A 14,608-nucleotide genomic window follows, 5' to 3' on the forward strand; every position below is an offset into this window, starting at 1 on the left:
GAGATCTTATGTTAAGCTTCATACCACAATAAAATTTAAATTTTAAAAAAAGAAAATATGGTACTGACATATTTTACTACATTAAAAAAATTAGCACAGTCAAAAGACAAAGGACCCACCTGGGGAAAAATATTTGAAACTCACATCACAGGGGAAAAGTCCACCGAATCTAAAAATAGCAGCTAGATGTCAAACAGAAATAAAACACTAAAAGCTCCCTAGAAAATGGGCAAAGAACATGACAGCCAGCTCCCAGAACAATAAATGTAAATACCCCTTATGCAAAGATATTCAACTGATTCATGTCGTATAATTAAATAATAAATAAAAGTTAAAACAACACTGAAATAACAGCTATCACCTATGAAACTGCCAAAATCTAAACATTTCACAATAGTCTGTTGATGAGGCTATGATGAAGCAGAGCTTTCATGTAAGAAGAATGCAAAACAGTAAAAGATTTATGGAATTTGGCAACATATGAATGACACTAAATATGGATTTATCTTTTATCCAGCAATTCAACATCTAAAAATTTATACTACAGATACACCTGTCAAAAATGACCAGCATATAAAGCTTACTTATTACACATTATTTGTAATTGCAAAAGAATGGAAATCACTCAAGTGTCCATAGTTAAATAAACTATGATACATTCACACAATTAATTAATACTATGCTGCTATAAAAAAAATAAGACGTTATCTACATACTGATAAGGAAATATTTCCAGAATATGCAATTAAACAAACAAATAAACAAGGTGCAGAACAGTGTATAATTTGTTTCTTTTTCTAAAAAAAAAAAAAAAAGATAAAAATATATATTCAGATTTGCAGGCATTTGCATTTTAAAAAAATGACACAGGAGGTGGACATAATATAGAACCTACGAAATACTTTACCTAATTGGTCTCACTATAGCCTGACTGCCTGGGTCTGTCTCTGTCACTTGCAAATTAATTAACCCTGTGAGCCTATCGATAAAATGGAAAGTATATGAATTCTTACCTTACAGAGTTGATATCTGAAAATAAATGAGTTACCATTTGCAAAGTACATAGGACAGTATCATGTACTTAATAAGTGTTTATTAAAGAAACAACTAAAAAAGTAAAACCTGCAGGGCATAGAAGTAAGGTTTGTCTTTGTATACTTTTTTTTTATAACACTTTAGTTTGTAAACTATGACATGTTTAGTTTGGATGCATGATTCTAAAACAATAGTAAATTAATATATAAACTTAAAACTGGCCCCACACCCATTAAATTTAAAAACAAGCCATTTCCAGATCCTAGAATAGTTATCCCCCAGAAAACTTCATGTTCTGAGAAATCAGAATTGAATGGCATCTAAAAGAAGAAGGGATCCTGGAAATATTCTTGGTTTCAGCTTCACCAGGATGTTTTTCAGTTTGTGTAACATACATTCCAGAAAACACCTATGAATATATTAATTCTGACACTATGAATTCATCATACACGGGAGCAAAATGTACTTAACATGCTGCTGCCTCTCTCAAACAATGACATCTGAGACATTCCTTCCTTCCAGGAAAGTTTAAAAATTTGAAATCAAGATCACCAGATTTTATTTGATGTACAATTTTTCCTCTGCAATATGTTTTCAAATTCTCTTCATTTCCATTCCCTCCTTCAAGCCCCCGTTTCTGGTGCTCTGGTACTGCTGGAAATGGAGACTTTATCTTAAGAAACAGGGCCTACAATCTCCCATAAGCAGATATTTTCAATCCTATACATACCACAGTGGCTCTTCCACAACCTCTTGTTGCAGAATTGCTAAGCTGGTGAAACCTGCCTGTTAGGAAGGTTTCTCTTATCACATTTGCTATGGCTGGAAAATCGCTCTCAACAGATTCCTGAACTGAAGCTACAATTGATGTTTCTGAAGCCTGAGGCCCTAGAGGCCCTATGAGAACGAATACCTCCTCCATGTTCTCCTTTAGGCACTGTCTTTCATCACTGAATTGTTCAGGTGTTGAATAGCGTTTTTTTCTGCTACATATATTTCTGCAGCAATGCAATATAGCTCTAGTTTTTTTCTTCTATCCTTCAACTACATTAACTATTTAATATGTTTAGGAATTGAGTCTCAAACTGCTTAAACTGCATATTAATTTGGTCTCTTCTCTAAATAGGATTATTGCTGTTTGGTGGAAATGGATACATGCTTTCTTTTTTGTCTTTTCTAGACTTTAGCCCTCTATTTCTTAAATTCCAGAATCATCTCTACCATCAATAACGAAATCACTAAATTCTGAGTTTACTAAAAACACCTACTGTTTAAACAAGTCTTTTCTCCTCTACTTCCTTGGGATAGATAATTCTGTGGAAGAACTTTTCTACCATCAGACCAACATCAAGCCCATCCAAGCGTTGTCTTAACTCATCTTCTTGCCTGGCTCCTTTCAATATATGCTTCATGTCTTGCTGAGCCATGTCTTGAGTCCTAATTCTTGGGCATGTTCCTTCAAGGCACAAGCTATACCTCCATACAAACCTATTGGGCTGTCGGAAAAGTCATGACTCATTTTTACAACGAAAAACATTGAAAAAATATGTCATAACTTTTCCGACAACTCAATACAATGACCATATGACCTTGAAAATCACGTAATAATACTTTTTTGTGTAGTCAACAGATTTTTCTAGTTTTTCCCAATCTTTAAGATGCTTTTTAATGTTTTTTTACATCATCCCTTTTTCGTCCTATTTTTTTCTTTTGTTTCCATTTTTCTATTAATCCTGAAACATAAGTTTTAAATCATTCTAACACCTTGAACTCCTAAACAAAATCATTATAGCCAGAGCATTCCAAGCACAAATCTTTACTTGCTTTTTTAGCCACTGTTTTTTGCAATTTTATTGAGTTGTTCCTCATCTTCAATTTAAGAAGAAGGTATACGTTCTTTACAGTAAGCGCTCTCATTCATTTTTAAATTTGATTTTCACTAACTATGGGTGGCGTCTCAGTTTAAATCTTGGCAATTAAAAGTCATGATCAGACCATACGGAATTATCAAATTCAGAGGCACTTGAGATCAAGAACTTGCAACTTTTAAACCTACGGACAAATCACATAACTCCTAGACTTGTCCCTTTAATGTTCCCTCTCGATTCTAAAGGAGAATCAAGACAATTCAATCAAAACAGAATCTGAGCAGACATTTTACGCCACCAACGTCGGCCGGGCACTAAAAAGTTCTTGCAAGCACTGCTGGATATAGTCAAAACACTTTGAGCACTATAAAAGGGTGGTACATGAAAAGACTCTATAAACAAACCATTGTCTCATCAAGGCTACTTAGAAAAAAAAACACGTATGCCAAGTACTAGGTCAAGCAGCGGCAATTCCTTGGTTAGGACAACTTCATAAGGCTGTCCCAGCACTCTTGGTCAGATTTTGCTTGCTGAGCCCTTCAAAACTTGCCTATCTGGAGGTCCGAAGTATGCCGACTTGCCTCTACCGAAATGGGTGTTTGCTAAGATACGAACCACCCCTCCCCCATGGACAAAACTGCCATAAGCTGCGACAACTCATTACAGCTAAAACGAAGCGGTCGGTGCCTAGAACACTGTCAAAGTTTCACACCGACTGCAGCCATGCCAGAAGCACGCCGCCAAGTTTTACTCCACACTCAGCAACACAGAATTCCTCTTTTTCACTTTCTCTTTATTCCCACTCTACTTCCTAGACGTTGGGGCGTGAGGAAGGCCCGATAAGTAAGGTCACTTTTTTCTGAGAGAGATAAAAGGAAAGGAAAGCAGCAGGAAAACTAAAATATTTCCTCATAACCGCTAGAGAAGATATAGAAGGATGTGGCTTATAACAGCAGAATTAGATAGACTTACCAACTACGTCACAGACAACATCCAAAGGAAGATGGCGCAGAGGTAGTTGCGTAGCTGCCAACTTCACAGCCTGCAGGAGCGGATGAAACCGATCACTTCCGACAGGCAGCTCCTCCCCAACAGGAAAGGAAGGGGCGGGTCATGCCAACGGTCTCTTTTCAAATTGACCAATCAGATAACTGATTGCCACCTCCACCGGAAGAAATGAGACTGAGAATCATTAGGTGTGTTGTTCTGATACAGGTCCCTCCACAGTGAGGGAAACAGCATTGGGAGAATAAGTGGTCCCACTCCTCAACATATCGCAGTCTCTCATGTTGGGGTCTTTTCCTTCCATGGCGTATCAGCGTTTTGGCAAGCTCACTGGCTCTTTCTCTAAGTTAAATCTTCATCCTACCTGGTCATGAGAGAACTTCGAGATTGGCTGTAACCGCAAGGAGAGCTACAAGTCTTTCATAGTTTATCTGACAACTAAGCATGCCAGGTTGTTAATTATAGCAGCCATATAAGACATTGTCCAAACAAGGACCTTTGAAAGTCAAAGGGTGCAATAAACTTCTTTCAAGTTAAAAAAATAAGTGAGATGTTACATTGGTGAATTTATAAAAAGTGCAATTCAAAGTTCATTTTGTTAAATTATCTCTAAAATTTAAAATAAGTAAAAACATTTTAAATGTCCTTACAGTGATACAAATTAAAAATAACAATGTAAACTGTTGGCACATGTGATGTATTTAAATTAGTGTTTCCACTTTATAATACTGGGTCACTAATATTTTTCTGAAGAAAAAATTTTAATATGGTATTGTTTTTAAATTTTTTATTTGCCTACTTTCTTCTCAAATACATATTTTATGATTGGTATATGGGAAATCCGAGCACCTCAATTTAATCTTCACTGTAGGTTATAATGTTTTAAATAAAAAATAAATAAGTTCAGAGAAATTGTACTAAAGAAAAATATCATTTGTATATTTTATATTGAAATATGTAAATTTTTCAGCCCAAATATTTTCACAAGTACTGTCTTTTTGTCTCCATTCAAAATACCAATCTTCAAACATTTGTATGACACAAGCTTCATAATATAAATTTTCCATAATTTATGGGGTTTGTTAAGGTTTTGCCAAATTCAGATGCTGCACATTGGAAAGCATTTTAGATTTCATTTTATTTCTATAAGAATGTGAATTTATTCAATTATAATAGGAGCTCCAAAACAGTCTTTATATAAGTTAGTATGTTCCAAGGTACAATTATAGAATTTCAAAACTGAAATCCAATGAATCTGTTTAGGTTATTCTTTGATTTTGTAGGGGTTAATTTAAATGTTTTCCTGTGTCACAAGCTTTCTTTTCAATAACTGCAATCTGAAAAATCTTCAAAATCTGAATTTTATTAACAATTTTTGAGTTGTTTGATTAAAAATTCTAAATGATTTTTCACGAATGCAACAAAATTTTATAAATTTTGCTTATAAAAAATTCAGTACCTTTATAGACCATTTGGATTTATTTACAAAGTGTATTTTAAAAAATCAAATATTTGTAAAATCCTATTCAGGGACAACAAAGAGAGGAAATGTGCTATTGTGTTTGAGTCTTTTTTTGGTTCTCAATTCTCCAGTTTTATCGCAGTTTTATAGCTTTCATTCATCAAATTGTTATACATAACTATATTCCTGAATTTTGACAATTGTAAATTCTATGTCAATTGCACTTTGGATGCATTTATGAATTATATGCACACCACAGCCAATTCCAAGGATATAGTTATTCCAAAGTTTTCTGAATAAGAATTTTTATTTTTTTTACTGCAAACTTGTGCTCTGCCCAATATAAATTTACACTATACTGGGGATAATTTTATTTTCAATATAATCCTTTAACTGAATATAAAATAACAAAATAACACATTTTACTTTTGGAGAATGCATTTTCAAGTTTTGATTTGACTTCATATATTGAACAGAAAAAAACATTGGAAATTATTTAACTGATTTTCCATTTGAAGCATCTGATAACAATGATGTAAAACTGGATTTATGTAGCAACCAACATGTCTCAACATACATGCACTAGAAGACTTATTCTTAAAACTAAGAAAAACTAATTAGAAGAATAATCATTTATTCTAAAGGAAAATTTCTATTTCACAGTTTTATATGTACATCTGCCTTCTGTAGCCATGTGTTAATGTTTTTATCTTCCGGTTCGATCTACTTAAAATAACTAGTCAGTTCTCATTTAACGTTGTCAATAAGTTTTGCTACTTTAAGGGAAACAATGTGTAATGAAACCAGTTTTACCATAGGCTAATTAATATAAACAAGGATTAAGTTCCTATGATATCTCATCAATGTTATAAGGAAATGATGTTGAATGAAACAATGTGATTGGAGGACCTGCTGTATTAACCTTTCAAGTAGATGCTGATGATTCTTCTTCAAGTCTACATCTTCTGATTTTCACAATAATATCTTAAATGTTCTCTTGGTGGGTGATAAGTATTGACACATATTATGTGTACTTTACATATCATTTATCGGCTTTCTTGCAAACAGGCATTTAATTTTAAAAATACCATTAAACATGCACTTTGCTTTTTTTAAGTTCACTACTCCTGAAAAGGTTTATTGCAAAATTAAAAGTTTTGCTGAATAATAAAATATTTATATATTTATAGTATATAGCAAATCATAGAACTATAACAAGAACTTTCCACTACTATGTATGTGCTCAAGAGCAGCATGAGTTAGCCGCAGTTGACCAGGCAGATTTTGTGTACCTTTATCTATAGTGTTCCATTGAGCCTACCTTTTGGCATCTTAAGCATGGAGGCCTTCTGCATATTTCAGGCCTGTATATGAACCAGGCCACAACTGGATGGTACTCCAAGTGGACAGCAAGAGGAATAGCATCAGATATTTGCCCATTACCACCTAAGTAAGATCAGAAGGAGTTACCTTTCCTACCTGTTTCTAAGCAGCTAGTGTCCCAGGTGACCTTGCTTTATTAGTAAATGTCTTATACAATTTTCTTAAGAGAAATATGTTGATTATGTTGGACCCGCAAAAATCAAGACAAGAGACAATCTATTGTTGATTGTCTTTCAGGCTTGACCACATGTTAACATCAGAATTTTGTTTACTACACATGTTTCAAACGTTTCAAAATGAGATCATGGCAGAAGTAAGAAGTATGAGGTCAAGATATGAAAACCCACCGTGAATTACTTTAATGAAAACATGAATACTAACTTTTCAACAGAAATTCAAAATCTGGTTTAAATACTCTGTTGGACAAGATACCAGGAAATAGAATATACATTATTTTGTGTGGCACGTTTCTGTAAGCCTGACACCTTCAGAACTCTCCAGATAAGGAGGGGAAGCAAGTCCCCTTTGAGAAGACCTTCTAACCCAATGACACATATTTTGTTTACTTCCCTTCCTTTGTACTTACTTCTAACTACATATATTTTGTTTTGTTCACTCACAGAGCTTACTCTCAGAATTGAGCAATGGAAGACTGCACTTACCTGTCTTCTTTTTCCATAACTCTTTGTCTCCTCTATCTCTGAATACTGACTACCCTGCTCCACTTCTCCATTTAGTTCTCACTTAGGAATCCAAGTTGGGGAGAAGGGGTGATTGGAATGCTCTAAAGAAGATTTTTGTCAATTGCCAGATTGGCTCTTTTCTTCATAATGGAATATGAGGAAAAATTAAACTCAACAGCTAGGATGAAAGCAGAGTAAAAAGATGAGAAGTACAGGGTATAGATCTAAGGGAGGCATTTGTGGAGACTTTTGGAGGAGGGATATGGAGATAGCTGTGGAATGTGGGAAAAGTGATGGGACATAAAAGAGGATTTTAAGAATTGTTCATTGCTATTATATGTATATACTTCATGGTGTTTAAGAAGTCCAGGTAAATAAATTAATTCACTTGGAAAATTATTTTTGATTGCTGTGCTGATTCTATGACCACCAGAGTATAACCCTATGATTTCAAATGGACAAAAAATAGAACAACCAATGGAATTTAGGAGAAATTTTCATATAATAATGTCTTGATCAAAAAAATGGTTCAAGTCTAAAATAATTACCTAGCTATACTAGCACTTGTGTGTTACATCTATGATACCAGACTACGCAGACGATAGCCAGACTACCCATGTGATTTTATGAGAAGCTGTGCTTCATGCTTGCTGACAAGTTTTTGCTTTATATTATTTGTTTTTCATTGATCGCTTTCAGGTAATTTTACAGAGCAGACATCTCCATTTATTTAGATCATATGAACTGCTTGTTTTATAGACTATCTAAATTCCTAAAACTCTACCTCAAAAACTGATTTAAAATTTTCCTTGTTTCAAATTGCCACTTAATTGTCACAATTGCCAGCCCGCCATTTGGTCTGAAGTCAATTAACTAAATAAAGGAACAATTAATTGGCTAGTGTAGTATCAGCAAAATGATATAACGTCTTCACTGTCGCAATCCCAAAGCTCAGAGTCCTTTTACTTAATTGTGCTGTTACTTTTAGCTAAGGTTGAGGAAGAAATCACTCTGTCCTGATAATTCTTTTCCCTGGAATCTGAATGACCTCTAATTTTTACACCCTGCTGAGAGAAACATATGTGACCCATTTCTCTCACAGTCTTGCTTCATGTGTTATAAATGTAGAGATATATGTCTTCTCTGGGTTTTATTGAAGGATGAATGATTCTTCCTCTACATACTCTCTTCTATATTGGTGTCACAGGTCAAAGGGAAATAATAGCTTGGGTTATTTTTCATAGGCTTCAGTTCTGTACTAATTATAAAGCTAATTATTCAAAGACGTGGGTTTTTTTGTTGTTTAATATCTCAAATGTGGAAAGTCTAGGGCCAACATATCTAAATTCCATAGAGGTTTATCAACTGCCAAAAAGGTGTGAAATGTCGGCATTCACTAAATAGGTCACTGAATAATGTTAATATATGTGACAGATCAAAGATGGCTACAATTCTTTGAGACTCCTCCCATTGAGAAGTAAGGTCTGTGTCCACTCTCCTTGAATCTGAAAGGACTCTGTAACTACTGTGACCTACAGAATATGGCACAAGTGCTATATTTGTGCCAGTTTGTATCATGGGCGTTGATGGGCTTGCTGCTTTCACTTCCTGTCTCTTAGCACGCTTGTTCTGGGGAAAGCTAGCTGCCCTGGAAGAAATCGGATTTATGAGGCTGCAATACTATGAGAAAGCACAGGTAGCCACATAAAGAGAGAAGCCCTCGCCTAGCCACCATGATTGAAACCCTCTCAGTCCAGGCATTAGGCCTGTGAGTGAAAACATTCCTTTGACTCCATGTTCGCCTGCTATTTGACTGCAACTACAAAAGAGGTTCCAAGTGAGAACCACTCAGATAAGCCAACAGAACAATGAAAAATAAACCAATAAATTGTTGTTTTAAGCCACCAAATTTGGGGACAGTTTATCTTAATAAACTTTAGATAACTGGGATAGCACCCAACATTTACTAAGCAATTAAATATGTGCCAGGTACTTTTCAAAACATATTCAAATGAATCAACGAATTTAAACATCAAAACCACTCTTGAGATAAGTAATTACCTTTATTTGACTGATGAGGAAACTGAACAGCAGTGACATTAAACTAACTGCCTAAACGCACACACTATTAAATGATACGTGAATCTGGAGGCCGTGGGCTATCACTACGCTGACCTACCTCTAGGCAATAAGTGAGCCACCTTATTGTCATCTTACATACCTCAGTTTGTAGTTTCCCATTTACAATATTGTATGAATTCGCCTGCTTAATAATTGATTCCAACATTCATTAAACTCATCAAAAATATTTTCAGCTTCATCATATCAGGTGGCAAGACATATATAAACTATGAAAACACTATAAAGAAAGGTAAAATTTGAAAGCAAAACCAATACTAATAATACAAAAATATATCTATATCATAAACATATGACTCAATTGCTTATACAATACCAGATACACTTCTTCCCTCAACAGAAAAAAAGAAATACTAACTTCAATAAGAGTCACTTACATATAATTTTCCATACATACAATGTTATCAGCATATATCATGTAGCTTGAGAGTAACATTAAAATTTTGAAAAATAAAATACTAGATCACATGTAGTCTGTTCTTGAAGTGTTTATAACCAGGAGTAGTTAGTAATTCCCAAAGAGGAAGCCATGTTAATACAAAGGGCACAACAAATAACTTTTTAATATTAAAAGTATTAATTTTGCTTTTATAAACCTTACATCCTCAGAGTATTTCTGCCCTTAGTCTATTTTTATTTCCACAGCTTCTACTCTATCTTTAAATTATTCTTACATAATATAAAGATCAATTTGTGTTCTAAGGAAGTAATTTCTTGCCAATCAGTCATCAGGTAGGAAAAATGACTGATTTAGTGCTGTATTTATAGCCACAAAACCAACAACATGTAATAGAGGTGGCTAGATCAGCAACAACAATTTGACTGTGTCCACAGCAGTATCATAATAAACATCTCTGTTTCTGTGTGAATAATTCAGAAAGAACAGCACCAAGCTTAAACATACATATTATATTAATTGAAAAATACTTCATGTTTTGTCCTTTCCACTATCTAAACTTATTTGCTGTAGCCCAAGGTTAATATTTAATTGTACAAGATTTGAAAATTGATCTAGAAATATACTTTACAAAGCAGGGAGGGGCATCCCTGCTTTGTAAAGTATGTAATTTCATTCTGCTCCTGGCCAGCTTTAAAAACCATTGTGGAACTTCTCTCAAAATACTCCTTACCACTATTTCTAATTTTTCTCACCCTCTTACCTCCTTGCTACCAACTTTTTCTTCCTATTCTTACTGTAGGAAGGAGTTCGGTATATGCTAGCATGACATAAGCATTGCACTAATATATTATTACTAAAATAAGGTTTTCATAGGACAATCATAAAATGTCCATGTTCTACTTCTGAAACCAGTGGAATAATTTCTATCCTACAATTACTTATCAGAACATGTATTTCAAAACAATTTGTATTGTCTGAATAAGGCATGTTATATAATTCAAACCGTGATTATTTTCAAAGAATCACAAATTTATTTGAGCATTTAACTGGCAAAAATACTCAGATATAAAGAGAAGAGGAATTTTCAACCATGATATGAGTGTGAATCTGATCATTTCAATTTTCTATATATAGTCTTCTACTAAGTGACAGGTGAGGAAAAGGCAGTCAAGAACAGTAGTTATATTTATTACTCAATGAAAATATACAATTTTCCAACAACTATAAAATATATACATCTGAATCTCCCTCCAATTGCTATTAAGTAAATGTCTTAATTATGATTATAAATCCATGGTAATACATTTAGTTGAGAGCATTAAAAATGGTTGTTTTAGTCATAGAATACAACTTTAAATTGGAATTGTATGAAGTAATCTGTTTTGCCTACTTTTAAATAATTATTATTTTATCAAAATGTATAAATAAAGTGAAAACTATTAGCATACTGTACTCTTTGGCAATCAACTAAATTCAAATTATCCAATTAACTAAACCTAAAAATTGCCAAGCCCTGTGCTAGGATCCTCAGTTTGTTATCAGGCTATGGGCATATTGGTTTTATCTTGCTAAACTTACAAGACAAAATTGCAAACTTATGATTATAGCCTATTCACCCTTTATCCAAATATTGTCACTTTACAAATAAAAAACAGAGATGTTACCAATGAATTCTACTGAGAAGAATCAGAGATGGCCTCAATGAATAGTGATATTGGTGTTGTGATTTATAGGAGGCCGTCAACAGACAAGAGCAAGAGAAAAGCAACTGAGGTAAAAGATTAACTTGAAGAACCACCAAAGTATGGTCATGCAGATTATGTTTTAGAGAATTTCGTGCAATCCTGGGTGGCTAGATCATAGAATAGGTGCAAGGAGAGGGTGAAGGTGTCATTAGAGTTGGTTGATTGGGCCCTGAATGCCATGGTAAGGAATTCATATTTATCCCCAAAGTGATAGAGAACCAATAGAGGCTTTAAGGCAAGAACTATTGAACAGAACTATTCTGACATCAGCAGGAAGAAGAGGAGAGGCTGGAAAGATGAGAGCAAGGAGCTGGAAATTAGGCCACCACTTGAGCAGAAACGCACGGAGTAATTGTGTAATGGAAAGTAGATTACATATCACTCAACCTTTCTGATGGATGCCAGACTTTTAGATCTGTTCTTTAAGAAATGTATTTAAATAATTCAGTTAGCACAATCTCTACAGGGCATTTTCAATTGTGTATGGTTTATTCTTAGAGTAGCCAGAAGGTTTTAGTTTATTCACAATGCAGTCTTTTCCAAAATAAAGAGCAATAGCTTTTTCCCTCACTGTTGCTTTTCTTGCTAACAGAAACATTAGACATAGTCCTACTATGAGTGAACTATATATTGTTCTCATTTATGGAGTATTATCTATTACATGATTTATTGGTTAGAAAAGTATGCACTTGAAAATACACAAAAATGGAAATGACGCCTTTACCCTTTTCATTTTGCATGCAGGAAACAAAGGGATTTTTGTTCTCATCTCTCCGTGGCACCATAAACTATGGAGGGAAGTAGTTCAGGCACCATACTACATTATGTTTACACTAAGAAAAGAATAGGCAAAATGCAGAAAACTGGAGTAAAGGAGGAAATGAAAATGTTATCAGAATATTGGAGTCACTTGTCAACTGAGATATATCCCTCTGTTAAGAGCACCCATGTATCAATCTGTTTAGTTTTCAACTGATAAATGAACATGAGGCATCTTGACAATATGATTCTACAGGCAGACATATGGGTCTTACTTAATAAATGATGCCACTGATTAGCATTTATCTTAATGCTAATGATACAGATTCATGAACCTGTTTGCCTAGAATACTGAATTGATAAATGTTACCCTGAAGAATTTTCAAATGAGAACATAATCCAAACAATGTTAAATGGATGACATTATTTGACATTCTCCAGAATAAAATGAGAGGGATAGCATTTAAGAATTCACATCATGGATGCATATTTGACATAAAGAAAACATACTAGAGTATAATAGCAAGAATTTCATGTAATTTTTCTTGTGAGAGAGATTAGTTTTCAGCATGCACAGAGGCGATAATACAGAGCAGGTAACACTGTGAACAAGTACACAATTACTGACCCACCTCAGGGTGTATTTTCATAACCAAGTGGACAGCATTAAGCTTCTGTTTCCAGTGAATCAGGGGAAAAAAATTAACCTTTTACTATTATACTCCAAAAATAAGTTATGAAGAAATTATTTATAAATTACAACAAATGAAAATGGTATAATTTAAACAATCGATGAAATCCAGTTTGAAAATTCATAATACTTTTACGTGTCCCATTCACTTATTTTTCCCACCTCTCTATTTAAGCTTGTGTTTGAGAACAGTTGGGTTGTTTGATTTTGACTTCCACTTTCTTCTACATTAGCTGTGCTTCTCTATTGTCAATATTGAAAACAATAGGCAGACTCTAACTAGTATTCAGTTCAGTTGGAAACAGGATCCAATGATCAATGAGACCTTCATTTTTTTTTAAAGTACAGTACAAATCACTACACAATAAAGGGTCTATATATTTTAAATATTAAGTTTTTAATACAAATGTTCTCACAAAAATAGGGAATTATCTCAGTTCATGCTGCTATAACAGAACACCATAGACAGGGTGCTTAAACAAGAGAAAAGTATTTCTCACAGTTCTGGGGGCTGGAAGTCCAAGATCAAGGTGCCAGCATGGTTGGGTTCTTTCATGTTGCAAATTGTTGACGTCTCATTGTATCTTCATGTGGTAGAGAGCAGAGAGAGGAAGCAATTTCTGGTAACCCTTAGAAGGGCACTAACCCCATTCACGAGCACTCCACCCTCATGACCTGATCTAATCCTAATTACCTCCCAAAGGCCCCATCTCCTAATTCCATTGCATGGCAGAATACGATTTCAACATATGTATGTTGGGGAAACACATTTAGTCCATAATAAGAATCATATTTAACTGAACAAATATAATTAAATATGGAGGAGACTTAATTAAAGTCATTAAACCAAACAAAAAAATAATATACTATGTATTTTATTAGTATTATTCATATACGAATGTGTGGTGTATAGGTGCAGGTTATGGAAAATCTGTGGTCAATTATTTTTCTCTCAGGCACATTCTCCTTTTTAAAAGGTATAAATCAAAAGCCTGAATTTCTCTTCAGTTGTTTCAGAACAAGGAGGGTTACATTCAGAATGTTTCATAATGTATTATAAAAGTTTAAAAGACTTTTATTAAAGTCTTTTAATGACAGAGTGTTCATAGTGCTTCCTTTCATCAAAATAATTATAGGTAATATTCTGAGCTAGATATTAAAAAGCATAAGCTCACATATTTTTATAAGTTAGCCTCATTCAGTTTCTCAGAAATTTACTTTAGTCTCACAGGCTAAGATTGTTACAGATTGCTATACTTTATTAATTTTGACTCAACAGAAAATACTTACCCCTTTAGATAATCAAAACCACATAGGTTAAGGTTTTTATTGTGATGCATCAGATATCATGGGGCTCTATAACTTTCCTTCATCTGTGTCACCCAAAAAGATATTTCCCAGCCATAAAAACTTGACAAAACTATAATCTAGGTGATGA

The 14,608-nt window shown here is 34.0% G+C and overlaps 1 protein-coding gene across 1 annotated transcript in view; it reads right to left on the reverse strand.

Moving 5' to 3' along the window:
* LOC109395055 (cytochrome c oxidase subunit 7B2, mitochondrial) overlaps positions 1-3,962 on the reverse strand; it is a 107,371-nt gene extending 103,409 nt beyond the window's left edge. The window contains exon 1 of the mRNA XM_019665778.1: positions 3,876-3,962. The gene's annotated coding sequence lies outside the window, so the exon portion shown is untranslated. The remainder of the gene's footprint in view (positions 1-3,875) is intronic.
* Positions 3,963-14,608: the final 10,646 nt, after the last annotated feature.

Source organism: Hipposideros armiger, unplaced genomic scaffold (assembly GCF_001890085.2).
Source record: "Hipposideros armiger isolate ML-2016 unplaced genomic scaffold, ASM189008v1 scaffold_452, whole genome shotgun sequence".
In the NCBI taxonomy this organism is placed as follows: Eukaryota; Metazoa; Chordata; class Mammalia; order Chiroptera; family Hipposideridae; genus Hipposideros; species Hipposideros armiger.